Consider the following 10,661-nt stretch of genomic DNA (forward strand, 5'->3'; position numbering starts at 1 on the left):
CTGTTTGCTCTTGTGACCGTTTCTTTGGTTGTGCAGAAGCTTTTTAATTTGATCAGGTGGTTACTTCCTCTTATAATGGTCCTTGCTACATATTATTAAACTGTTTCTCAGGAAGATTATATCACTTTATAGTCCCTGCAGTGCTATGTAGGAGAGCCTGTATCACTGCAAACCCCACAAGCTTTGAATATTATTTTTCTCTTTACTAACTTGATAGGTAAAAAATAGTAACTAATTTAATATATATTTTTTGGCAACTAGTAAGGTTGAGTATTTTCTCCGTATGTCTATTGTCCTTTGTATTTCTTCTGTAAGTTGTCAATTCATATTCCACATCAAAGGCAAATTACTTAACTTCTCTGAACCTTTGTTTTCCCAGCTGTAAGATGGCGTTTCTGTGGGGCCTAAATGGGATCCCACACATTGCAGGCCCAGAGTATGGCAGGGCCTCACAGTATTACTTCCCTTCGTGTTCTTTCCTGGGTTAAGAGCTCCTAGAGATTGGGGACTCATTATTGTATCCCGGCACTTAGCACAGTGCTTGGAACATAGAAGGAACTCAAAAAGTTTTGAGGAAGGAAGAATAGGTAGGATTTGAAAACACTTTGAGTATTATCAGGAAAAAAGGTGAGAAAAGTTGAAGCCAGGATCCAAGGAGTCAGCAGTAAGAAAACTGGTGAGTTCCTCAGATGCTTACTATTAACATGGAAGAATTTGAATCTTATTTGAAAACTCTACTAAGAAAAAATTTCTTATGGACTAAAGTGAATAAAGAATATTAAACTCCTATATTCAAGGCTATAATTGGCTTTGAAAAGTCGGGTGATTTTTTTTTCCGTAAGCTTAAGTATTTTAAGTATACTAGGAAAGTGACTAGTTAAAGGAATTAATAATTATGTTTTCCGTAAAGTGAATAGTAACTTAATTTTAACAAATGATTAATCCTGATTTTCACATATTAGACTTGCCTAGATTGGGGGTACATGTGCAGTAATAATATAATCATATACAAATGGTAATAAGTTAAAGTAACCCAGAGAGGTAGTGCCTCAAATGGAGAGGAAGGAATTGGTGTCAGGTCTTGTTATGTTCAACATGTCCTATGATTGTGGGGGAGAAGCAGTCAGTGGTTTGTTAATGAGATTTGCAGATGGTTTTAAATCGAGAGGTATTGTAAACAGCAGGAGTGACTGAGAAATGATACAAGAGGATCTGGAAAGGTTAGGAACATGGACAGGAAATCAAATGATTCAGCCTGGAGTAATGAAAGCCAATCTGACATCTGGGGCCAAATAAGAGGAAATACAGATACGCTGTGAAAGAGACAAACAGGGAAAATAGTCATCTCGAAGGAGGTTGGGGGGCGGGTACTAGAGGAAAACAAGAGACAGAGAGGACGAAGGGACTAATGTTTGTTGAATGCCCTCTCACTATGTGCCCAGTACTTTCCCTGTTTGTTGATTTCTTTTTGACCAAGGTTAAGCAATTCAGTGCTGCGAAGAAAATACAGTTTTTTTGAGGGTTAATTATGCACAAGAGCTCAGTAATTAATGAAACAAAAAACTCAACCTTCCTCTAGTTGACCCTAATGCTGTAGAGCGCTGTCAGTGTAGAGAGTGGTGTGGACATGGCCTGTGGTCTCTAGAAAAGCTCCAGTAAGAGACAACACTCACCACATACCTGCCCGGGCATTTCTCATTCAGTGGGTGTTTCCCAGAATTCTGGAGCAGCTTCCACCAGGCTATCCTAGGTGCCAGCAGCATGATAGGACAGGGTACATTAGCCCAGGAGTCCAACTTAGGCAAAAATGAGATGACGGCTGCCCCTCTTCTCTCTCTTCCAGGACCTTCGTGTTAGCCTCCAGTAACACTGAGCTCCCATTCCAGCCCTTTGCTTGGGTTTCCTACTATCCCTTATCCTTCTCTCTTGCTGTATTGTAATATTGGCAATGTTGACTTATTTTACAAATCTCCGATATATTTTAAAAAATGGAATCACTACTAATTTTTTTGGTTTCAAGACCTTGGAAATTGGATCATAGCGAGGACCCTATGGAGGTGAGGAGGAAGAGGACCAAATTGTTCGAGGGAGGATAAACCCTGAGCAGACACTATAAACTGTGTTCATTCATTCCCCATCCCCAGAAGACCAGAACACTGGTATGAGAAGTGAGCTAGAAAGGAGATGTAGCAAAGACATCTCACTTGTAGTTCCAGCTCTAGCTTGTAAGATATGTTAATTGCTCAGATTGGAAGCCTAAAGCTGAATGTGTCACCTGTCCCCAATATTTGCCTTGCAGCAGGATCCCCTTGTGGCTGAAGCCTAAAAAAATCCATTCATTTATTTGAGTATTTACTGAGGGCCTTCTATGTTCCAGGCACTGTTCTTGGAGCTCAGGATGTATCAGTGAAACAAAGATCTCTGCCTTTGTGGTACTTACGTTCCAGCAGGGGGAGACAATAATGAACCTAACAGATAAGATGTTTGCTTCATATATTATAGCAGAAAGTGATATGTGCTATGGAAAAAGAAAAAAGTAAAGCAGGGTAAGGAGGCTGGGAATACTGGGGTTGGGGACAAATTACGGTATTAAATATGGCAGGATAGGTGGCGTTGTGAGGATGACATTTGAACAGAGGCTTGAAAGCAGTGTGGGGCTGGCCTCCAGGTATCTGACAAAGAGCATTCTGGGCAGAGGGTGCTGGGAGAGCTTGTCTGGCATGTCTGAGCAATAGCAAGGAGGCTGGGGGCTGTGGAGTGAGCAGGGGGAGCAGAAAAGAGGAGGGCAGGGAGCTCGGGGGCGGGAGCAGACCAGGAAAGAGTTTAAAGGTGTTTCTTGGGCTTTGGCTTTTACTCTGAGCCATTGCAAAGTTTTTGGGTAAAGAAGTGAAGCCACCGATTGCTCTTGAAAAGAATTACTTGAGCTATGGTACTGAGGATAGATAAGGGCGTAAGAGCAGGAAGACAAGTTGGGAGTATGTTACAGTAACTCGGAGCCAAGACATGGCGGATCCGGATGGTGGCAGTGGAAGTGGTAAGAGGAGACTGGATTCTGGGAGTACCTTGCAGGTACTAGCAATAAGGCTTCCTGGTTGATTACACGTGGGGTGTGAGAGAAAGAGAGAAGGATGACTAAGAATTATGGCACGAGCACTGGCTTGATCAAGTTGCCATCAACTGAGATGGGGGAGGCTGTGAGGAAAGCAGCTTTTGAGGGGAGATTAGGAGTTCCGTTTTTGACATGTTGAATTTGAGATGTCTATTAAACATCTATTTAGATGTTGAATATGCACATGTGTACATATAAGCCTGGAGTCCAGGAGATAAAAATTGAAGAGTCATCAGGATAAAGGTGTTTTTAATACCATGAGACTGGATGAGACCAAGTGTTTAAGTTATAGAGAAGAGAAGAGGACTGAGAACTGAGCGCTGGGGAGTTCTAACACTAAGAGATCATGGAGAAAACCAGCAGGGAAGGGGGAGACCAATGAGGTAGAAGGAAAATTGAAAGAAAGTGTAATGTGTTTTCCTTGATGCCAAATGAAGGACTTGTGTCATGGAAGAGGGACTGATTGGCTGCACTGAATGCCATTGATGGATCATGTAAAATGAAGACTGAAACTTGACTGTTGGATTTAGCAAAATGTAGGTCACAGTGACCTTGACAAGCAGGCTTGATGGGGCAGTGGGGTCATAGGCCTGATGGGAACAGGTCCAGGAGAGATCAGGAAGAGAGCAATTGGGAAGAGCGAGAAGAAACAAATGTTCAGTATGATGATTGTAAACAGCAAAGCAGGGCTAGGGGAGATATCTAGAGGTAAGAATGCCTTCCCTTGGGTCCTCAAGCCCACATCAAGGAGGCAAGCACTTATTTACTTCTGTGTATTATGTATAGCTGGAAAGCAAGTCAGCATGCAGCAGCAGTGTTGAGCTAGGTCATTAGGAAATCTTCTCCATTAACAGAAATCCACATGGGGTTTAACAGAGTTTCTCAAGGGACTTCATATTTATTACAAAAATATTGCTATTTTAAATATGGGCTTTCTCTCACAATGATGAGCTAAATTACTCTATTTTATAAATAAGGCCTAGCACATTAATACTTTTATACTTACTTAAGCCAGATGGTGTGGGGACCAAGTCAATCACTGGAGTATTTTCTTCTGTGTGGAGGGTTTCAGCTTCTGTGGTTTAGGTAATAGAATTTCTTTTCTCTACCCAGGCCTGGGGCTGAGAGAACTGAGCACTCATGAAGTAAATCTGCATTTTCATTTTCCATTTGAGCTAGTTAATGACTGCGTGCATTCATTAGGGGACAGGATGAGAACATATTTGAAAATTAAAGGGTTATCACCTCAGAAAGCATTGAGGATGCTGTGTGAAGCATAAGGATGTGTTAGGCAAAATGTCCTGTTTTAAAGGAACAGAACGGTCTGGAAACAAACCAGAGGCTTTGATGTCATCCTCTTTCTTCCCCTCTCTAGCTAGTCAATCGCCTCGTCCCATCTGCTCCTCACTATGGTCATCCCTCCAATGGGAGCCATTGACCTCCCCATGCCCTGGTTTGCGTTTGCATTTTCTTCCCTGGGTTGCTGCTGCAGACACACTGTTGGGCTCCCAGCTTCTGGTTTGGCCCTTTCCAATGCATTCTCCATCTTGCTCGAAGTTCAGAGATCTTTCTAAAATGCAAAATAATCGTGCTTCACCGCTGCTTAATACCTCCAATGGCCCCTCACTGTTATCAAGGCCAAGCTCCTTATCACAGCTTATAAGCCATTTCCTCCTCTCATGCTAGTTTAGTGCACCCTGCCTTCTGTTGTAACCATCGAAGACTCAGCCATGCAACCACATTAATCTCCAACCAGGGGTGGGGAACCTATGGCCTTCCGATTTCAAGATTGTTCTTTTCTAAGCACCAAAGGAGGCAAGAAAAGCTTCATCTTTCTCCACTGAACCCCTTTTAATAAAAGGATTTGTTCTGCAAAATTTGGATTCAGTCAAAAGGTCACACTTAAGGACCTAGAAGGCCACATGTGGTCTTAAGGCTGCAGGTTCCCCACCCCTGCTTGGATGAAGAGACTCCAAGGAGTAATAGGAGAAGCCACAAAATCAATTTAATAAGACTAAACAGAGAATTAGATCTTTAAGCTCCATTAAAATGGAAATGGAAGGGACATGCTTTGTTTGAGCATTCCTTATATTCAAACTATACCAGATGTTTCTATTCCTACTTGTCTAATGCATGCATATAAAAGCACTGCACATAAACCTGTTATTGGCTTCTCCTTCTCCACTTGGCTTTGAGAACTCTTATGGTCAGCCTTGGCCCTGTGTTTACACTTACACACTCTCCCTCGCTTGTCTTTCCCAATCCCTGAGCTTTAAATGCTGCCTATATTTTGAAGTCTTGCAGATTGACATCTTCAGCCCAGGCATCTCTTCTGAGATCAGACTCCTATGTAAAAGGAGATGTCTGAGAGAATCGCAGCAATCTCAAACTTGTATCTAAGGCTGAACTTGGATCTTTACTCTGTTCAAGTCCCTTTTTCTGCTAGTCTTTCCCATCTCAATAAATGTCACCTGCATCACTCCATTGCTCAAGCCAGAGAAACGCACATTTGCCTTTCCGGTTCAGTTTGTAAGAAGCCCTACATGCAGGCAATGTTTTCTATATAGTAACTTGTTTAATCCTCACAACAAGTCTTTGAGTTAGCTGCTCTTATTATTACCCACTTTGTTGATGAGAAAACCAAGGCATGGTGAGGTTAGGTAATTTGCCCAAGGTCACACAGCTTACTAATGGAACTGGGATCTAAACTCAGACAAGCTGGCTTCAGAGTTCATCCGCTTAACCTAACCTCACCCCCCACTGTTATTCCTGGCACCTCCCTTTGACTTATCCCTGCATAAAACCCATCAGAAGTACAATCAACTCCACCTACAAAGATGTCCTGAATCCATCTACCTCTTCATCACAGCTGTTGCCACCCTAGTCTTTTGCCATAACTATCGTAGCTCCACCAAGATCTCTAGTTCTACTCTTGTCCTTCCCACCCCACCCCCAACTCTCCACTCCCAGTCATTCTGCCCAGAGAAGCCAGGAGGTCTTAGCCTAATTGTAACTTTTCTTTTCTGGGAAGGCTTCCTTGACTCCCATATCTGAATCACATCTTCCCAGTTATTCATTCTCATAGCACTCTATTTTTTTCTTTCATATTAAATTTCATAATTGAAAGTGATACATTTGAGACTTTATTTTTTAAAGTAAGTGCCACAAGAGCAGGGATTTTGTTTTATTTTCCACTATCTACCCAGTCCCTAGCTCAGAGCTTAGCACATAGTAGCTACTTAATAATATCTGTGAATGAGTAGATGAATGAGTCACTAATAATGAATAATTAGTGACTATATAATTTTTATTTTATGCATTAAAATGAAGGTACAATTACACCTCTTTATAATGAACTAATGGAAGGAAGCTATATAAATTGATGAAAAGTATGTAATGTAGGATTTTTTTTAATTGCAGTTTTATTGTTTCAATGAAGGACATTGTATAATTCTGGTCAGCATGCCGTCCATTGCTTCCACCCCCATACTCCTTTCTAAGAGGTTTCATCCCTACTCTCGCATCCCCACCTCAACTCATCAGACCAGGGATGGAAACTGACCCACGCTGGGCAATTAGATTCTCCCTGTTCAGAATTTAGAATCAGGAAACTGAGAAACAGATCTTTAAGGTAACTGCATTCATCTATCCTTCACATATTTTTTTGAGCATCTAGAATGAGCTGATCATTGGGGATATAATGAACAGGACACATTTCTCCTTGAAGGCATTTACAGTTCACCAGCGAAAACTGATGAGTAAAACTGCTATTGTGATTCAGCATGTTGAGTGCTGTGATACAGGAAGTACCAAGAGAACACATAGAAGAGGTCCCTTATTCAGTTCTGGGAAGGCAGAGAAAGCTTCCCAGGGTAGGAAATATCTTAGCTGGAAGAAAGCTTTATAGATCCAGGAGAGAATACAGGTGAGGGGGAGGGTATTCTAAGCAGATGGAATAGAAAATGCAAACAGTGCACTCAGTCTGGTGTGCAAGGGTCGAGAGATTGTGCCGAGAGGGGAATGTGTTCTCCACCATGAAGACTCTTGTCAACCTATACAAAGTGGGTCCTTTATCCTGAGGGCAGTGAGAGTCCTGAACAAGTTTTTTAGCAGAGGAGTGACACATTCAGATTTGTACTCTAGAAAGATCCTTGTGGTCTCAGTAGAAGGAGTGTGTAAGAAGCAGATGGACCAGTTAAGAGATTGCTATAGAAATTTGGACAAGAAATGATGATGGCAGTAATAAGCGGTGACGGTGGGAAGAGATGGAGTGGATGGTTAAAGTGATATTTGGGACGGTGATGGGAAGGGAAGGGGGAATTAAGGATGACGTCCAGGTTTTAGGCTTAGATAAGCAATAGATCAGTGGGGTCACCCACTGAGACAGGATACACATGAGGGAGCTCAAAGAAGAGGTTGGAGCCGGAGACATTAATGTGAACATTATCTGCATGGAATTAATGAAAGCTTTTGAGTGAGTTTGTGCAGCATGAGAAAAGAAGAGGTCCGTGGATGAAACCCTGAGTAACTACACCATCGAAGTAGCTGGGTGAGAAAGAACCTGCAAAAGAGTTTGAGATGTGTCCAGAGAGCCAGGTGGAAACCTAAAGAAGAGTGATGTCATGGAAACCAACGGATGAGACTTTTTCTGGAAAGGTCTAACGAATGTGAGTGTCCTAACAAAAAGATCAAAACAAGGACAACTTCAATCGTAATTAATTGCTTGGGGATAGCTAACAGATATGAAAATTTCTCTTAATTATTTAAACATTTTCTTAACAATCTTATACAGCATGCATTTGCTTGTCTCAGGAATGCTAAGATATGCTTAGCCTACGCTTTGCAAATTCTCTAAGAGGAGAGACTGGATTCATGAGGGTTTTCCGAATTTGGTTTTCAAATGTTATTACATGTCGGTTCGTGAAGTGCACTTGAATGTCAGAGTTGAGAATGTGGAAAAAAGGAGACATAAGGAAATTTATTTTAAAAATGTTTTTCAACTTTAAGGAAAGTCTCTAACGACCCACCAAGTTTAGCATTTCATGTGTGTTTATGACCTGTCAAAAATGGCCAGAAATTTACTTGTGAGCAAGAAGAAAAAGATGTTGCCTGTTTGTCATCTCTCAGAGCGTCCAACTTCTGAAGGCCACTTTGCAACCAAAAAAGAACTTTCCTTCATCAGTGGACATATGTCAAGGAAGAGAAACATTAGTAACAGGATTCAGGCCATGTAATGTTCATTAAACAATTAGATGCTGATGTCAGTGGGTAATCACTTTTTTCCATTTTATTTTCGACAGTTTGAGTGTTCCTAAGAGGCTCGCATGGGATTGGATCTGGTACTTTAATCAGAATTTTAGTGTATTTTCAGTGTCGGTAACATTTCCCCACTCCTACTTTCACTGTGCAACAGACTCTCCTGGGTCTGATTTGTGCTGTTTCTTCTGAGTGTTTAGTCAATTTAATATACGCAGTGGATATATTCTGGAAAAAAAATGCTAGGTTTCTCAGCGGAGTCATTTTAAAGATTAGGTGTTGTTTAAAAACAAAGCCATGTCATTCATCACAATTATAAGGCAGAAAATACAATACTCTACCATGTTTAATTAGAGCTTTTCTTAAGGACTCTTGTTTTCTCAGCCTCACAAGCACGGTAAACGTCTCTGAAGATGATTTGGCGGCATCTCTCTGAAGTCTTAGGTCCTGGAAAAACTGAATGATGTTTACCGAATGCTTGCCATTTAAACCTGTGTTGTTGAATCATGATGGAAATGGAAAAGACAGCACGATATGAGGGCATTCATAGGCAAGGGTACCTTTTCTCGAATCAGGGACAGAAGGTCTGCGTCTGGCCAAATGCCCAGGCCAAAGTGTGAGCACAGCCTTTTCTCTCCTTCCAGAGTTAACACAGGGGGCACAAGTACGGGTGGCAGAGGCCACGAATCCCAGTCCACAAACGTAGGTTTAAGAATCACGTTCTTCATTTTCTATAACAACTTAATTTCTAATGCCAAGCTCTTATTTCTTCTGGCTTGCAGAAAAAACAACAACAACAAAAAACACAAAAAATGCATAACCTCAGTCTTCCCTGGGTCCCCTCCCTACGGTTTTTGATGCCAGCGGTTCTGGTGCTTATGCAGTGCTAAGGCCTGTGGCGTGGGGCCCACCTGTCCTCGCTTCTCTGTTCACAATTTATCTCTGCAACAGCTTTGCCCTTGCCTGGCTGCCCTGACCCCTCAGGCCCAGTCACTCTGTGTGTGGTGGCCTCTGCTGAGGCCACCTTTGTACCATGCTGACGTTGCTCTCCCAGGAAGCAGGTCTTGGCTCTCTGCTCCTGGAGCCCACAACGCCGTGTCTCTGTCACCTCAACCTTCAAGACCTCCTGCTAACTGAACAGAATCCCTTTCTAGTTTGGGGAAATTGCTTCTTTGCTTCCATGTTTCTTCAAGACAAAGTTTTTTTTTAAATCGAATCCTCTTCTGGTAAGAAATTAGGCTTTTGTTTCCAAAACTGGGAAGGAAAGTCTTTGCTTTGTGCCCTGCTACAAACCTCCTGTGAGGCAGAAGCACAGAGTCTGCTATTATCTGATTCAATGGCGGTGTGGGGGTGGGGGGTGGGGGCTGCAGGGGGGAAACAGGAAAAATAGGGAAAAAAAATGGATAAAATCATGGTAGATACCTAGCTCAAAATATTATCCAGCCAGCACACCACACCATACACCTCCCCTGACTTCCCCCCCTGAGACTGGGACACCCAGTGTTTGTTAGGAAACACCCCCTCACTCCCTCGAGCCACATTTCCTGAATCCCATGGGCCCAGGAGCCAGTGGGCTCATATACAGACATGTACACCAAATTGCGGGGAGGGACTGGAGCCCTGCTAGAAAAACGTCCCTCTGACTGAGAAAGGAGGTCTGGGTGTCACTCAGCCACAGGACTGAATGGGGAGCCACGTGTCTGAACACGGCACTCCTGTGTGAGCCACTCTGACCCGGCCCCCAGGTGCTTGCATTCCTGGATCGGAGGACCGCAGGGAGAAACAGAACAGGCCGTGACGCCAGAGTGGGCCCAGGTAAGGCTGCTACTGGTCCGCGTCTTCCCGCGCCTGCCACACACACACACAGAGGGAAACACGAAAGAGCAGGGCGCAGAAGGTAGAGTCCTCTCCTCTCCAGCCAGACAGAGACCTGGGGCGAGCAGGGATATCAAAGGCCCATAGCAGCCGGAGAAGGGAGGGGAGATGGCCCAAGGTCTGTTAGAGGTCACAGGTGGTTTAGTGCCACCCCAGAGCTTTGGAAGGTCGCCAGAAGCTACAGACTGCATCACATGGCCAATGGAGATGACAGCGGAGGCGGCCAAGATAAGTGCAAGCGGTGGCATGAGGTACGAGTGCCGCAACTTCCTGCCACTGCCACCTGGGTTTCCCCAGAGACACAGAGGAAAGGGCAAGGGAAAAAGATCTGTTGTCATCCAGGTGGGGACTTGGCTGGGAAGGTCGCTATTATTTTAGCAGAATTAGGGACAAGCTGTTAAAGAACCTTAGCAAGGACCTG

The sequence above is a fragment of the Propithecus coquereli genome, unplaced genomic scaffold (assembly GCF_000956105.1).
Source record: "Propithecus coquereli isolate 6110/MARCELLA unplaced genomic scaffold, Pcoq_1.0 Scaffold9, whole genome shotgun sequence".
NCBI classification, from domain to species: domain Eukaryota; kingdom Metazoa; phylum Chordata; class Mammalia; order Primates; family Indriidae; genus Propithecus; species Propithecus coquereli.